Below are 13,881 nucleotides of genomic sequence, written 5' to 3' on the forward strand. Positions count from 1 at the left end.
GCCCTCCCTGCCATTGGCTGCTGGCACAGAGGAACCGTTTAAGAAGAGTACTCCATCCAAATTATCCGGCTTTTATCGTGTTGTACCCGAAGAGGCCTAATCAGTGGGTGGAGGACCATTTTCCCGTTAATTAAAACCGTTCCAGGCCCCGACTGCCAAACTGGGCAATCGTGTTTGTGTATAAACCGTGGCACGTGGCCCCTATAGGAGGAGGCCCGGGGGGACGGGCTAACGCGAGGCCCACACAGGCTCTCCTGACACGTCCCCTACGTCCCCCGGGCCACCGCCGGCCCGGACCCAGAGCCTGTACGGAGGCCGAAGGCGCCGCCAGGGAACGTGACCACCGCCCAGGTCACAGGTCAGGACAGGACCTCTCTCCCAGGGCGTCCCCGAAGGGTCCCCTCGCTCCTGACGGGACCTACACACACCCACACTCTGCTCACCTCCCCCCGCAGAGCTCCGAGCCTGGTCCCTCCCCCTGGGGACCAAGCCTGTGGCCCTAATCCCAGTGTGGCCGGAGGGAGAAAAGTCCCTCAGCGTCTCCCTAGGGCGTGCTCTGCCCGCGGCGAGGGGAACCAGCGCAGACTCAGGGTGCGCAGCAGCGTTGGGCCGGAAAGCTCTGCGGCCGCCTTCTCCTGGACAGCCACGCGCCGGGGGCAGACTGGGGACCCAGGGCTGGGCAGCGCCTCCTCCTCGGCCCCGCGTGGATCCTGGGGCTGTGGGCTCTTCTCGCCGCAGCAGAAAGTCGGGGGTCAACACAGAAGGCGAACAAAAGCAAAAGAGAAATCAAGTCAGGGCGAGGCCCGTTCCCAAAGCGCATTCGGTGCCTGCGAGGTGCCCAGGCCTCCTGGGGCGGGTGGAGCGGGTGTGGCTGCACCTTCCCGGATTTAACCAGAGAGAAGGAGACAATCAGACAACAAGCCTCCAGGAGGAGACAGGCTCAGGCTGTGGCTCAGGGGCGGTGGGGGACGTGGGCGCCAGGCGGGTGGGAGGATGGGGTTGGAAGGGCTTGGAGGGAGAGGCTCTCTGCAGAGGAGACGCTGAGACCAACACGTGCTGGACGACCAGGGAAGGGGGAGGAGAGCAGGCGGAGGAGCCAGTGAGGAGCGAGGCGGCCACTGAGGGCCCCTGGTTAGAGGGGCCGGGGAAGGTCACGAAGGAGCAGCTCAGAGAGCGCGGAGCTCCCGGGAGAAGCCACAGGCAGCACAGTGTGCGGGGAAGGCTGAGCATCTCAGGCCCTGGGCCATCGCTTTCCTCTGAAAGGGAGGGTGTGGGTGCGTCTGGGTGGGAGGGCATGGGACGATGTCTTAAAAGTTTATATCAGAAACAGTTCCCTTTGGAGACCCCCAGCCACCAGCCAGGCAGCGGTCCCTCCCTGCTGCCTAAGAGCCTGCCTTTCAGAAGAGAGAGGTTTAGTAGAATCCTACCGAAGGGTTTGTCCTCCGAGTCAGGAGTCACTGATGGGGTGGGTGTGAGGGCCACACTGAACACGGAGGATGACGGCACAGTCCTGCCCTGGCTGGTGGTGCAGTGGGTAGAGCATCCATCCGAGCACCCAAGGGTCTCAGGTTCAATGAGCAGTAAGGACACGTACCTGGGTTGTAGGCTCGATCTCCGCTCTAGTTAGGGCACGTTGTCTCTCTCACACATCTGTCTCTCTCTCTCTCCTCTCCCTCCCCCCTTCCCACTCTCTCTAAAAATCAATGGAAAAATATCCTTGGGTGAGCCCTGGACAGTTTGGCTCAGTGCATAGAGCGTCGGCCTGCAGACTGAAGGGCCCCGGGTTCAATTCTGGTCAAGAGCACATGCCTGGGTTGCAGGCTCAATCCCCAGTAGGGGGCATGCAGGAGGCAGCCAATCAATGATTCTCTCTCATCATTGTTTCTATCTCTCTCTCCCTCTCCCTTCCTCTCTGAAATCAATTTTGAAAATATATATATTTCCTCGGGTGAGATTTAACAACAAAAAAAAGAAGACACAGTCCTTAGGTAAGACACTTGATTCCTCAGTGAAATGACCCATCCCCAAGTACCGCCAGCCCCAATCACCTGGGGAAGCCAACCTTGGTCACGCCTGCCCTTGCTCATAGGCAGTTCAACATCATCTATGTGCCTCAACCACACCATCAGGGACCACACAGTCAGGGACCGCACCGTCAGGGACCGCACCGTCAGGGACCGCACCGTCAGGGACCACACAGTCAGGGACCGCACCGTCAGGGACCGCACAGTCAGGGACCGCACAGTCAGGGACCGCACAGTCAGGGACCGCACCGTCAGGGACCTCACCGTCAGGGACCGCACCGTCAGGGACCGCACAGTCAGGGACCACACCGTCAGGGACCGCACAGTCAGGGACCGCACCGTCAGGGACCGCACAGTCAGGGACCGCACCGTCAGGGACCGCACAGTCAGGGACCGCACAGTCAGGGACCACACCGTCAGGGACCGCACCGTCAGGGACCGCACCGTCAGGGACCGCACAGTCAGGGACCGCACAGTCAGGGACCACACAGTCAGGGACCGCACCGTCAGGGACCACACCGTCAGGGACCGCACAGTCAGGGACCGCACAGTCAGGGACCACACAGTCAGGGACCGCACCGTCAGGGACCGCACAGTCAGGGACCACACAGTCAGGGACCGCACCGTCAGGGACCGCACAGTCAGGGACCACACCGTCAGGGACCGCACCGTCAGGGACCGCACCGTCAGGGACCGCACAGTCAGGGACCGCACAGTCAGGGACCACACAGTCAGGGACCGCACCGTCAGGGACCACACCGTCAGGGACCGCACAGTCAGGGACCGCACAGTCAGGGACCGCACCGTCAGGGACCACACCGTCAGGGACCGCACCGTCAGGGACCGCACCGTCAGGGACCGCACCGTCAGGGACCGCACAGTCAGGAACCGCACAGTCAGGGACCGCACCGTCAGGGACCGCACCGTCAGGGACCGTCCAACTTTGAAGCCAAACCAAAGCAAAACAAGAAGTTGTGAGGAAACAGTCCACGCCGGCAGCAGAAGAGAACAGGAGGAACCGTAACTACAGTCAGTCCCTTTTGGCGGACTCTGTTCCCGGCCACAGGCAAGGCCCGCGGCTCCCACAGGCCTTCCCGCCATCCGTGCAGAACCTCGCTGCGTGCTCTCTTCCCCCAGAGCAGGGGAGGGGCCTTCTCCTCTTTTAAGGGATCGTGCGATTAGGGGAGATCCACCTGAAACCACGCCCTTTATTAACTAAGTAAACTGGTTGGGAATCCTAACTGCATCTGGAGAGTCCTTTTCGCCGTAACCCAGGAGTGACACCCCGTCCTCTTCAGAGCCCTGCCGCCCTCAAGGAGGGGGTGGCCCGACTTTTCCACCAGGGGACAGAATCTTGGGGGCCGCCAAAACCGGTTTGGCTCAGTGGATAGAGCGTCGGCCTGCGGACTGAAGGGTCCCAGGTTCGATTCCGGTCAAGGGCATGTACCTTGGTTGCGGGCACATTCCCAGTGCGGGGTGTGCAGGAGGCACCTGATCGATGTTTCTCTCTCATCAGTGTTTCCAACTCTCTATCCCTCTCCCTTCCTCTATAAAAAAATCAATAAAATATATATTTTTTAAAAAGAATCTTGGGGGCCATCTTCGAATTCTGCCCACCAGAGCACATTAAAAACAAGCCAGAAAACAGATGAAAAAAGCAGAGGCAACTACAAACTCTTAGGGATAAAACAAATTGTCCAGGAAAGGAAATATAATCACAGCAGACTAGACCTCAGCTAGAAATGCCATTGTAAAAATGTACATACTGATTTAACAAAAACTCAGATGTTGGGATGATGAGAAAAGGGGAAGCTTGTGTGGCAGGGGAAAGGGGGTGCTAACTTCACGTCGCCTGTGGTAGGAAGAGATTAAACTATGTCTAACATTGAAAATCCACAAACTTGGCAGCACACAGACCCCGTCCAGCAGCGTGGAGAGAAATGGCAGATGTGACAGCATAAAGAGCGGGCAGCGACTCCCCTGGCTGGCTGCACAGCTGGTCGGAGCGTCCTCCCACACACCAAAAGGGGGCAGGTCGATTCCCGGTCAGCGCTCATCCCCAGGTTGTGGGTTTAATCCCATGGGCCTATTCGGGGGACAACCAATCAATCTCTCTCTCCCTCCCACCCCGCGCGCGCCCCCCTACCCCCGGACCTCTCTCTAAAAAATCAATACAATTTTTTAAAAAAAATTTTTAATATATTTTATTGATTTTTTACAGAGAGGAAGAGAGAGGGACAGAGAGTTAGAAACATCGATGAGAGAGAAACATCGATCAGCTGCCTCCTGCACACCCCCTACTGGGGATATGCCCACAACCAAGGTACATGCCCTTGACCGGAATCGAACCTGGGACCCTTGAGTCTGCAGGCCGACACTCTATCCACTGAGCCAAACCAGTTTCGGCCAATTTTTAAAAATGTTTAAAGAAAGAGAGGACAGTAACTGCCTCTGGGGAGAGGGACAGAGGAATACTGTTTTTTTCCTGTAAGTTTTTAACCATATGAGTAAATGAAACATTAGTAAGATTTATTAATTTACTAGGGGCCCGGTGCATGAAATTCTTGCACTGGGGAGGGGTCTCTCAGTCCAGCCTCCCCCCCTCTCACATACTGGGAGCCCTCAGGGGATGTCCTACAGATGGCTTAAGCCCGCATCCCATTGGGAGTGGACCTAAGCCGCAGTCTGGCCTCCCTTTGCGGGAGGCGACTGGGTTGATCAGGAGAAGGCACCAGCCCCATAACCCCTCTGCTACAGCCACTGCCAGTCACCGCAGCCGCCCAGGTATTCTCATCAACACGGACTCCAGTCCCTCCACCATGAAAAAATGACAACTTTCTTTAAGCATTTTCAAGATGTGTCTTTCTTTCATAGGATATGACATTTCTTTCTTTATTTTTCTTTTTATCCTCACCTGAGGATATCTTTCCATTGATAGTTTCCCCTTCCCGCCGATCCCAAGCTCAGCCCCTTCCCACGCCTCAAGCCTCCGCCCCAGGTTTCGGCTTGGGAAGGGGACCGCCCCCCCCCCCCCCCCCCGCCCCACCTCCGATCGCAGGCTCGGCCGCTTCCCAAGCCTAAAGCCTCCGCCTGATGGCCGGCTGGGAGTGACCTGGGTGCCAAGGAGGTTCCCCGGACCCAGGTATGTATGCAAATTAACCGCCATCTTGGTTGGGTTAATTTGCATACTCACTCTGATTGGCTGTGGGCATAGCGAAGGTACGGTCAATTTACATCTTTCTCTATTATTAGGTAAGATATCTAATTTTTAATTCAACAACATATACAGACAATTCTCCCATGTTATCAAATAATGTTATCACTTTACTGTTTGTAATTTATTCCATGTTAGGAATGGGTCATGTTTCATTTACCCAATCTTCCATTCCTGTATATTTACTATTTCTCTGTATTTTACAGTTTTAACAGTTAGATAAAAATTCTGTACAATAGATATTTGGGAACGGCCATGGTTGTGTTCTTAGAGTGTCTTTAGAAGTGGTGCTGATTGACAAGCACACAATATGCTAAGCAGTTTATGTGGATGATTCCACTTAATGCTTATGGGAACCCTATGGGGCACGTGCTATGATTATATCCACCATTTAGGTGAGACAGCTGGGCTAAAAAAGTTGGTTAAGTAACTAGTCCACGGCACTGAGCCACTGAGTTGGAGGCCACGCACAGCCCTGCGGCCTGGGCAGTTGACACCATCACTCCTCTTGCTTCACGTGCCAGGAGGAGCCGAAACCTCCGAGTTCTCCCAACATCCGCTGGTTTGATGACCTCAGGAGGGTGTGCTCCCCGGGCATCAATCCCCGCATTCACTCAGCCCCATCCCGCAGTGCCGCTCTGTGCTGCGCGGCTGGCCCGGGAGGGAGAAGGGGCCAGCGAGCTGCAGTGACATTGGAAGGGAAGCCGCCAGAGGAGGCCCAGACCCGGGGAGGGGGGACCTCTGCAGAGCGGGGGACTCCGGAGTGCGGAGCGGGCATAGGTTTGCTGGGCACAGGACGAACTGCACTCCAGGCAGAGAGAGATCCCATGGAGAGGCTGGAGGCGTGAAAACCCGGAGCGTCGCAACAACCTGAAGGAGTTCAGCCGTGGAACGTGGACGAGAGGAAATTGAGCGGCGTTTGGACATTCCGTGTTCCCCACAGGCAACCCTGCCGGCGGCACGGGACCAGCACGGTGGTTCTAACAGGTTTGCCAGAGAAACAGAACTAGAACGCGAAACCTGTGTCTTCCAGGGCAGAATGGATCAGGACAGGGAAAAAGGGAAGTAAATAAGAGAACTATCTGAGTGAGGATACTAACCCGGCGAGAGTGCGGGGGAGACGCACACATCCCAAAGGCAGTGGAGATGACTGACGCTTACAAAAGCCGCCCTGGGTGATGAGAGCGCTTCATTCGGCAAGGAGACAAGCCGGGCATGTTGGGAGGCGGGCAGGGAGGAGAGGGGGAGCCAGCAGGTGCGGTGGGGACGCGGAGAGCATGGCAGAGGGGCCGCTCTTAGAAGGTGAGATCCACAGGACGCGGCTGCTGGGAGAGGGCCCATGTGAGGATGCCCTGGGGTCTGGCCGGAAGGCTGGGCAGGTGACGACATTTCCCAGGGCAGAGAGCACGGGGGAGTGGAGGGATGGCGTCCACGCTCACGGCGAGCAGGAACACACCCCCAGGAGCAGCCCGCAGCTCACAGGCCGCCTGTGAACACCCTGGACACCGACTGGAATGTGGGAACTGGGGAGCCATGCCAGCTCTGACCTCCGGCCCTGACCTGGGGGAGGGGGGTTAGGGGCTCCATGTTCTGCCTGAGGACGAGGCGGTTTGTCTCCAGGTCCAGCAGCTGCCCTGCTGCTCCCCACGGGGTGAGCGGCGGGCACTAATTAAGGTGTGCGGCCCGGCGGACACCTGATCGCACCGCTCTCCTCGGCACACAACGCCCGTGTCTCCGACGCAAAGGGCAGGAGTGGAAAGCCACGCAACCTGAGCCAGGCCTGGGGCTGCCCGGGCCGTGCCGCCCGCACCACCGGGCAGAGCCCCCGTCGGTACATTCAGTCCCGGCAGAGACCTGACACCTGCTCCCCCGCCCGGGCCCCCAGGAAATTAACACTCGCCCAGGTACTGGGTCATAATTAAACCGAACAAAAGGACAGCTGCTCTGCCTTGCTTTTCTAATCGCCAGCCTGCAGCCAGGGGATTACTAGCTTTGGGGCAATTTAGGGAGGATTACTCTTTCATTAGTGTCTGGGGGGGCAGTTCCAACCCCACGTCCTAAGAGACTCGTCACACACCCTCCCACGCCGACAGCCCATCCCTCTCTGTGTCCGAAAGGTTAGACCCGCGGTCGGCAAACTGCGGCTCGCGAGCCACATGCGGCTCTTTGGCCCCTTGAGTGTGGCTCTTCCACAAAATACCGCGGCCTGGGCGAGTCTATTTTGAAGAAGTGGCATTAGAAGAAGTTTAAGTTTAAAAAATTTGGCTCTCAAAAGAAATTTCAATCGTTGTGCTGTTGATACTTGGCTCTGCTGACTGATGAGTTTGCCGACCACTGGGTTAGGCTCTAAAGCCACTGGCAACCCACTCTTCATCAGACCCCAAACAGCTGAGTTTTCACCAGAAATGTCACCCAAAGTGAATCCTGCCCCGAGTCTCCCTCCATTCAGTCGCTGACGATGGTGATGGGAGGGAACAGCACCCGGGAGGGATGCCCTGTGCTCCAGGTTGGCCAAGTTAAAAGGCTCCTGACTTCCCCGCAGCTGCCCACCCTCACGCAGCTAAGCCAGGGACACCGACACGCGGGCCTGGGACCCACGGCTGGGCATGCGGACTGGAGAAAGGAAAAGGCGCGTGCCACCCAAAGGCACCCGAAGCAGAGACATCTTACATGTCGTGTGGGGACAGACAAAGTGTCTGCAGCCAGTCAGCCTGCCGGCCTGGGACCTCCCCCTGGTGCTTCCATCCATGCAGCATCAACTCGGGGGAGCCTGTCCTCCTTGGGTGGTGAGCTGGGGGCACGGCAGGCAGCAACAACAGGCTCAGCCCTCAGGGGACTTCGGGTCTGCTGAGGACAACACAGAGAGGGGGGGAGGTGGTCAGGGGGGTCAGGGGGTGCTCCCCGAGGAAGTGAGGCCGACTCTGAAACGTGCAGGTGAGGAGTCGTCTGGCAACGAGGGGACAGCGGCCGATGGAGCAGGAGAGGAGTCATTACACGTGCAAAGAGCACACGCAGGAGAGGCGGCCGGAGACAGGACTGACAGACGGAAAGGGAGAAGCAGAGGACGCCAGGCCGGACAGCCCTGTGGGTCTAAGTAGGAGACACGCCTCGTCCTAAAGGCAATGGGAGGCACGTGCAGAGGCCACGCTGGCTGCGATGAAGAGACTGCGGTGGAAGGCGCCGGGACAGGTGAGGGGTAATCAGCAGACACGGCCGGCCATCACCCCAGCAAGCGACGGGCTCGCTCTCGCCTGGCCCTCGGCACAGAAACGGAGTTTACTACCCGCCCCACCCCCACCCCCCCACCCCCGCTCTCCAAGGTGAGGCTGAAGGGGCTCCGCTCGTCTTCACGGAGTTGCTCGGTCCTGGGACCCAGCAGTGTGGGGGCACCAGCCTGGGTTTGCGTCCTCACGACTCCCACGCCCCCCATCACTACGGGGTTCGCTTCTGGCCCTTCGCTGGCTGGTTTTTCTGTGGAAAGGCTCCCACCTCTCCATCCCGACCCTGCACAGAGGCCCCGGGGTGTCGTGGGCCGTTTCCGGCTCACCACAGGGAGAGAAAAAACACACGTATGTTCTATCTATAGGAAATGATCGATGTTAACTAAACGTACGGTGGTAATCACTTTGCAGGATATGTAAGTCATTACACTGCACACCTTAGACTTGCCCAGGGCTACCTGTCAATTAAAGCTCAGTAAAACGAAGAAGGCAGGCATTCTGAAGGAAGCGAGCGCAGGGACGCTGGATGCGGCACACAGGATGGAGTGACCTCTGAGGGGCTCGGGAGGCACCCGCACAGGAGCACAAGGCAACGTCGAGGTGTTGGCAACGTTCTCTTTCTTGATGTGGGTGGTGGTTACACCATCATTGAGCTGTACATTCTTTATTGTTTTGTATTTTATTTTGTCTCTGTGTGTGTTTTATTTTTCAAAAGGTTTAAAATAAGCAAAGTGTAAACAACTGATTGAATAGTTAAACCCAAGTTATAATTTCTAGAAGCAGACAAAATCAGTAAGGTTAGAACTTGAACAACACTATGAGACAATTGGACATAATTGATATTTATAGAATACTCCACCCAACAACTACACAATCTTTTCAAATACACCTGGAACACCCGCCAAGATAGACTATATGCTGGGCAATAATAAAACAAGGCCCAATAAATGTTAAAGGATTAAAATCATTTGGAGTATGTTCTCTGACTACAAAAGAATGAAACTATAAATCAATAATGGATGTTTGGAAAATCTCCAAGTGTTTGAAAGTTAAATACACTTCCAAATAATCAATGGGTCAAAAAAGAAACCACAGGGCAATGAGAAAATATTTCAAACTGAATTAAAATGAAACACATCATATCAAAATTTGTGAAGTGCAGCTAAAGCAGTGCTTAGAGAGAAATGTATAGTATTATATTAGAAAAGATGAAAGATCTAAAATCAATTATTTAAGCTCCCACCTTAAAAAGCTAGAAGAATCAGTTAAACCCAAAGTAAGTATAAGAAAAGAAATAATAAAGGTAAGAAAATAAATCAATTAAATGAAAAACAGATAACCAATCATGAAATGAAAGTGGGTATTGTTTATTGTCAAATACATCACAAAAGTGCACATACACAAAAAACATACAGTGGGATGATTTATCAGAGTGAACATCTTGTAAATGTAAAATCCACTTAATCAAGAAATAGGACATGACCAGCACCCAGGTCCGCCTGCACACCGTGCCCCTTCCCAATCATTAACCTCTCCAACCCTCCCGAAGTCATCACTATCCTAACTTTATGCAAATAACTTCCTTGCCTGTCATTTTAATTTTACCACCTAAGAATGCATCTTTAAAGTCAAGAATTTAGTTTTATTTGGTTTTTAATCTTCATACAATACCACAATCCTATGTAATAAAAGGCTAATATGCAAATCAACCAAACAGCAGAACTACCAGTCACTATGATGTGCACTGACCACCAGGGCACAGACGTTCAACATAGGAGCTGCCCCCTGGTGGTCAGTGTGCTCCCACAGGGAGAGCACCACTCGGCCAGAAGCTGGGCTCACACCTCCACGGCAGTGCTAAGGATGTCCGACTGACAGGGAGCAGGCCTAAGCCGTCAGTCAGACATCCCTGAGGGCTCCCAGACTGCGAGAGGGTGCAGGCCAGGCTGAGGGACCCCCTCCCCCAAGTGCATGAATTTCGTGCACCGGGCCTCTAGTCCTATATAATAAAAGGGTAATATGCAAATAGACCAAAAGGCAGAACAATCGAACAACCAATCAAAGCATAATCTTACCTAATAGAGAAACATGTAAATTGACCATACCTCCACTACGCCCACAGCCAAACAGAGTGAGTATGCAAATTAACCCAACAAAGATGGCGGCTAATTTGCATACATACCTGGGTCCCAGGAACCTCCTTGGCACCCAGGTCACTCCCAGCCAGCCATCGGAGGGGCAGGGGCCCCCTGGCCAAGTCTAAAGCCTCAGGCAGAGGATTTAGGCTTGGGAAGGGGCCGAGCCTGCGATCGGAGGGAAGGGGAAAAAAATCAATGGAAACATATCCTCAGGTAAGGACAAAAGAAAAATAAAGGAATCTCATATCTTATGAAAGACACATCTTGAAAATGCCTAAAGAAAGTTGTCATTTTTTCATGGTGAAGGGACTGGAGTCCATGTTGATGAAAACACCTTGGCGGCTGCGGTGACTGGCAGTGGCTGCAGCAGCAGGGTTATGGGGCTGGTGCTTTCCCCTGATCAGCCTGGTCGCCTCCTGCAAAGGGAGGTCAGACTGCGGCTTAGGGAGGTCAGAGCGGGCCTAAGCCATCAGTAGGACATCCCCTGAAGGCTCCCAGTATGTGAGAGGAGGCAGGCGGGGCTGAGGGACCCCTCCCCAGTGTACGAATTTCATGCACCGGGCCCTTAGTATGCTAATGATATGCTAAGGATGCTCAACAGTTCGCTATGACATGCACTGACCACCAGGGGGCAGACAGTCAACTGGTCAACCAGTCGCTATGACATGCACTGACCACCAGGGGGCAGATTCTCCGACTGGTAGGTTAGCTTGCTGCTGGGGCCCAGCTGATCGGGTCTGAGTGAGATGGGCCGGAAACACCTTGGAACCCTCCCGCGGTCCCTCCCTGGCCCTATTGTGCACCAGTGGGGTCCCTCAGCCTGGCCGGCACCCTCTCACAATCCGGGACCCTTGGGGGAAGTCGGAGAGCCGGTTTCAGCCCAATCCTGCAGGCCACTCCCCTTGGGAGGGCATCAGACACAGGGCTCATGGCTGGTGAGCGCTGCTATGGCAGCACGAGCCTCTCAATATCGGGACTGATTGGGCGCGAGCCCATGGCAGGCACAGTGGGGTCGGGATGAGCGGGAGCAGCAGGTAGGAGCTGCAGGCGGCATTGGACTGCGGGTCTCGGCCTAATCCCTGCAGGCCACCCAGAAGGACCCCACCCGTGCACGAATTTGTGCACCGGGCCTCTAGTATTAGATATGTTTGTTAACAATTCACATATCTTCTTTTGTTAAATACTTGTTCAAATCTTTTTAACTGATGTTTCTTTGAAACAATCAATAAAATTCATAAACCTCAGGCAAAGAGAGGAGATGCAAAGTACCAGCCTCTGCAATGAAAGACGGGACACTACAAATCCTATAGACATGAAAAGAATTTTAAAAAATTATAAACTTTACTAGAGGCCCGGTGCACAAAATTCGTGCACGGGGGGTGGGGGGAGGGGGGCCCCTCAGTCCAGCCTACACCCTCTCCAATCTGGGACCCCTTGAGGGATGTCCGAATGCCCGTTTAGTCCCGATCCTGGTAGGGCAGTCGGACATCTCTCTCACAATCCAGGACTGCTGGCTCCCAAATGCTCGCCTGCCTGCCGCCCTGATTGCCCCTAACTGCTTCTGCCTGCCAGCCTGATCACCCACTAACCACTCCCCTGACAGCCTGATCGATGCCTAACTGCTCCCCTGCCAGCCTGTTTGCCCCTCACTGCCCTCCCCTGCAGGCCTGGTCACCCCTAACTGCCCTCTCCTGCAGGCTTGGGTCCCCCCCCCCCCAACTGCCCTTCCCTGCAGGCCCAGTCGCCCCCAACTTCCCTCCTCTGTCAGCCTGGTCACCCGTAACTTCCCTCCCCTGCAGGCTTGATCACCCCCAACTACCCTCCCTTGCAGGCCTGGTCCCTCCCAACTGACCTCTCCTGCTGGCCTAATCGCCCACAACTGCCCTCCCTTTCAGGCCTGGTCCCTCCCAACTGCCCTCCCCTGCTGGCCATGTTGTGTCCACATGGGGCAGCCATCTTTGACCACATGGGGGCAGCCATCTTGTGTGTTGGAGTGATGGTCAATTTGCATATTACTCTTTTATTAGATAGGATGCTAATGAATCTGACAATCCTAGTTTATTCAATGTGACTAAACAAGCTAGGTGTATAGGAACAGCCCCAAAACAACTTACCTCTCAAACACCCTCAAAACTGTCCTTAGACCCAAACACAGGTCCTCTGAGAGGACCACACATCAACTCAGCTTAATAAACATCTGTAAGCGCCCACAACGTATGGTACCCACTAAGGATTCATATTAAAGGCGTGGTCTTTCCTTACAGTCATACAATCATCATTTGGTGTAGTGACTCCTGGAAATACAAACAAGAATAAGAGGCAACACTAGCTTTATTAAAGATCATAACGTTATCATTTATTAAAGAAGAGAAAAAAGCAAGACAAAAAAAAGAATTGTTTTGTGATTCTTTTTTTGGGGGGAGGGTGTGAAATAGCTTATATCAGCAAAATTCTCTCTCTCTGAAATGAGCTAGTAAAAAGAGCACAATCTTCATTGTATGAAATAGTCTCAAGGTAGGAAAAGGCGCACACACACAAACCTTTTTGGATATTAAAAAGTTCAGTGATGCAATCAGCAACATTCAAAATTGTTGACTATACAAAAACGGAATCACGTTTTAACAAAGTGTTTTAAAAGCTCATAATATTGAACAGGCACAATGTTCTGAAGGCACAGAAATTTCCACGGGTTTCTGAACATCCTCACCCCCACCGTCCCCATCCATTTACAAATGCAGCAAAAACTAGGTGTTCAGAGGGGGTTTTGTGTGTTCCCTTTCCTTGTTCTAAGCGGCTAAGTTAAGCAAGTATACGGAAGGCAAAGTAAACATGTGTCACGGCGGAAAGGCAAGATGAACTGTAAGCTATGATTCCCCTGCAGGACACTTCACAAACCCGGGTTCGTCCAGACTCACGGGAAGCCTCACCGCCCTCTGCCAGCACGGATGTCCGGCCGCAGCCGCACCTGCCCAGACCCGTCTGCATGGTCCCAGGGTGCCTGGCAGATGCTCGGTGCGGGCAGCCCGTTCTCATCAGGGAGCTTTTACCTGTGACTTTTCCTGGTTCTGGTCATGAGGTGTAGAGACATTACTCTGCTGTGAAGCACACACGAGCATAGTTTATCACACGATGGTCACCCCGTGTGCCAAACGAATTTTAAAACGTGCACCACCTGACTGTGCAGCCCAGGCACTGACCGCTTCTCCCGGAGACGGCCGAATAAAACGACGACAACAGCCAACACAACAGTCACCCAGCGTGAATGGACCAAAATTACACCTATT

The sequence above is a fragment of the Cnephaeus nilssonii genome (assembly GCF_951640355.1).
Source record: "Cnephaeus nilssonii genome assembly, chromosome: 21".
NCBI lineage: Eukaryota > Metazoa > Chordata > Mammalia > Chiroptera > Vespertilionidae > Cnephaeus > Cnephaeus nilssonii.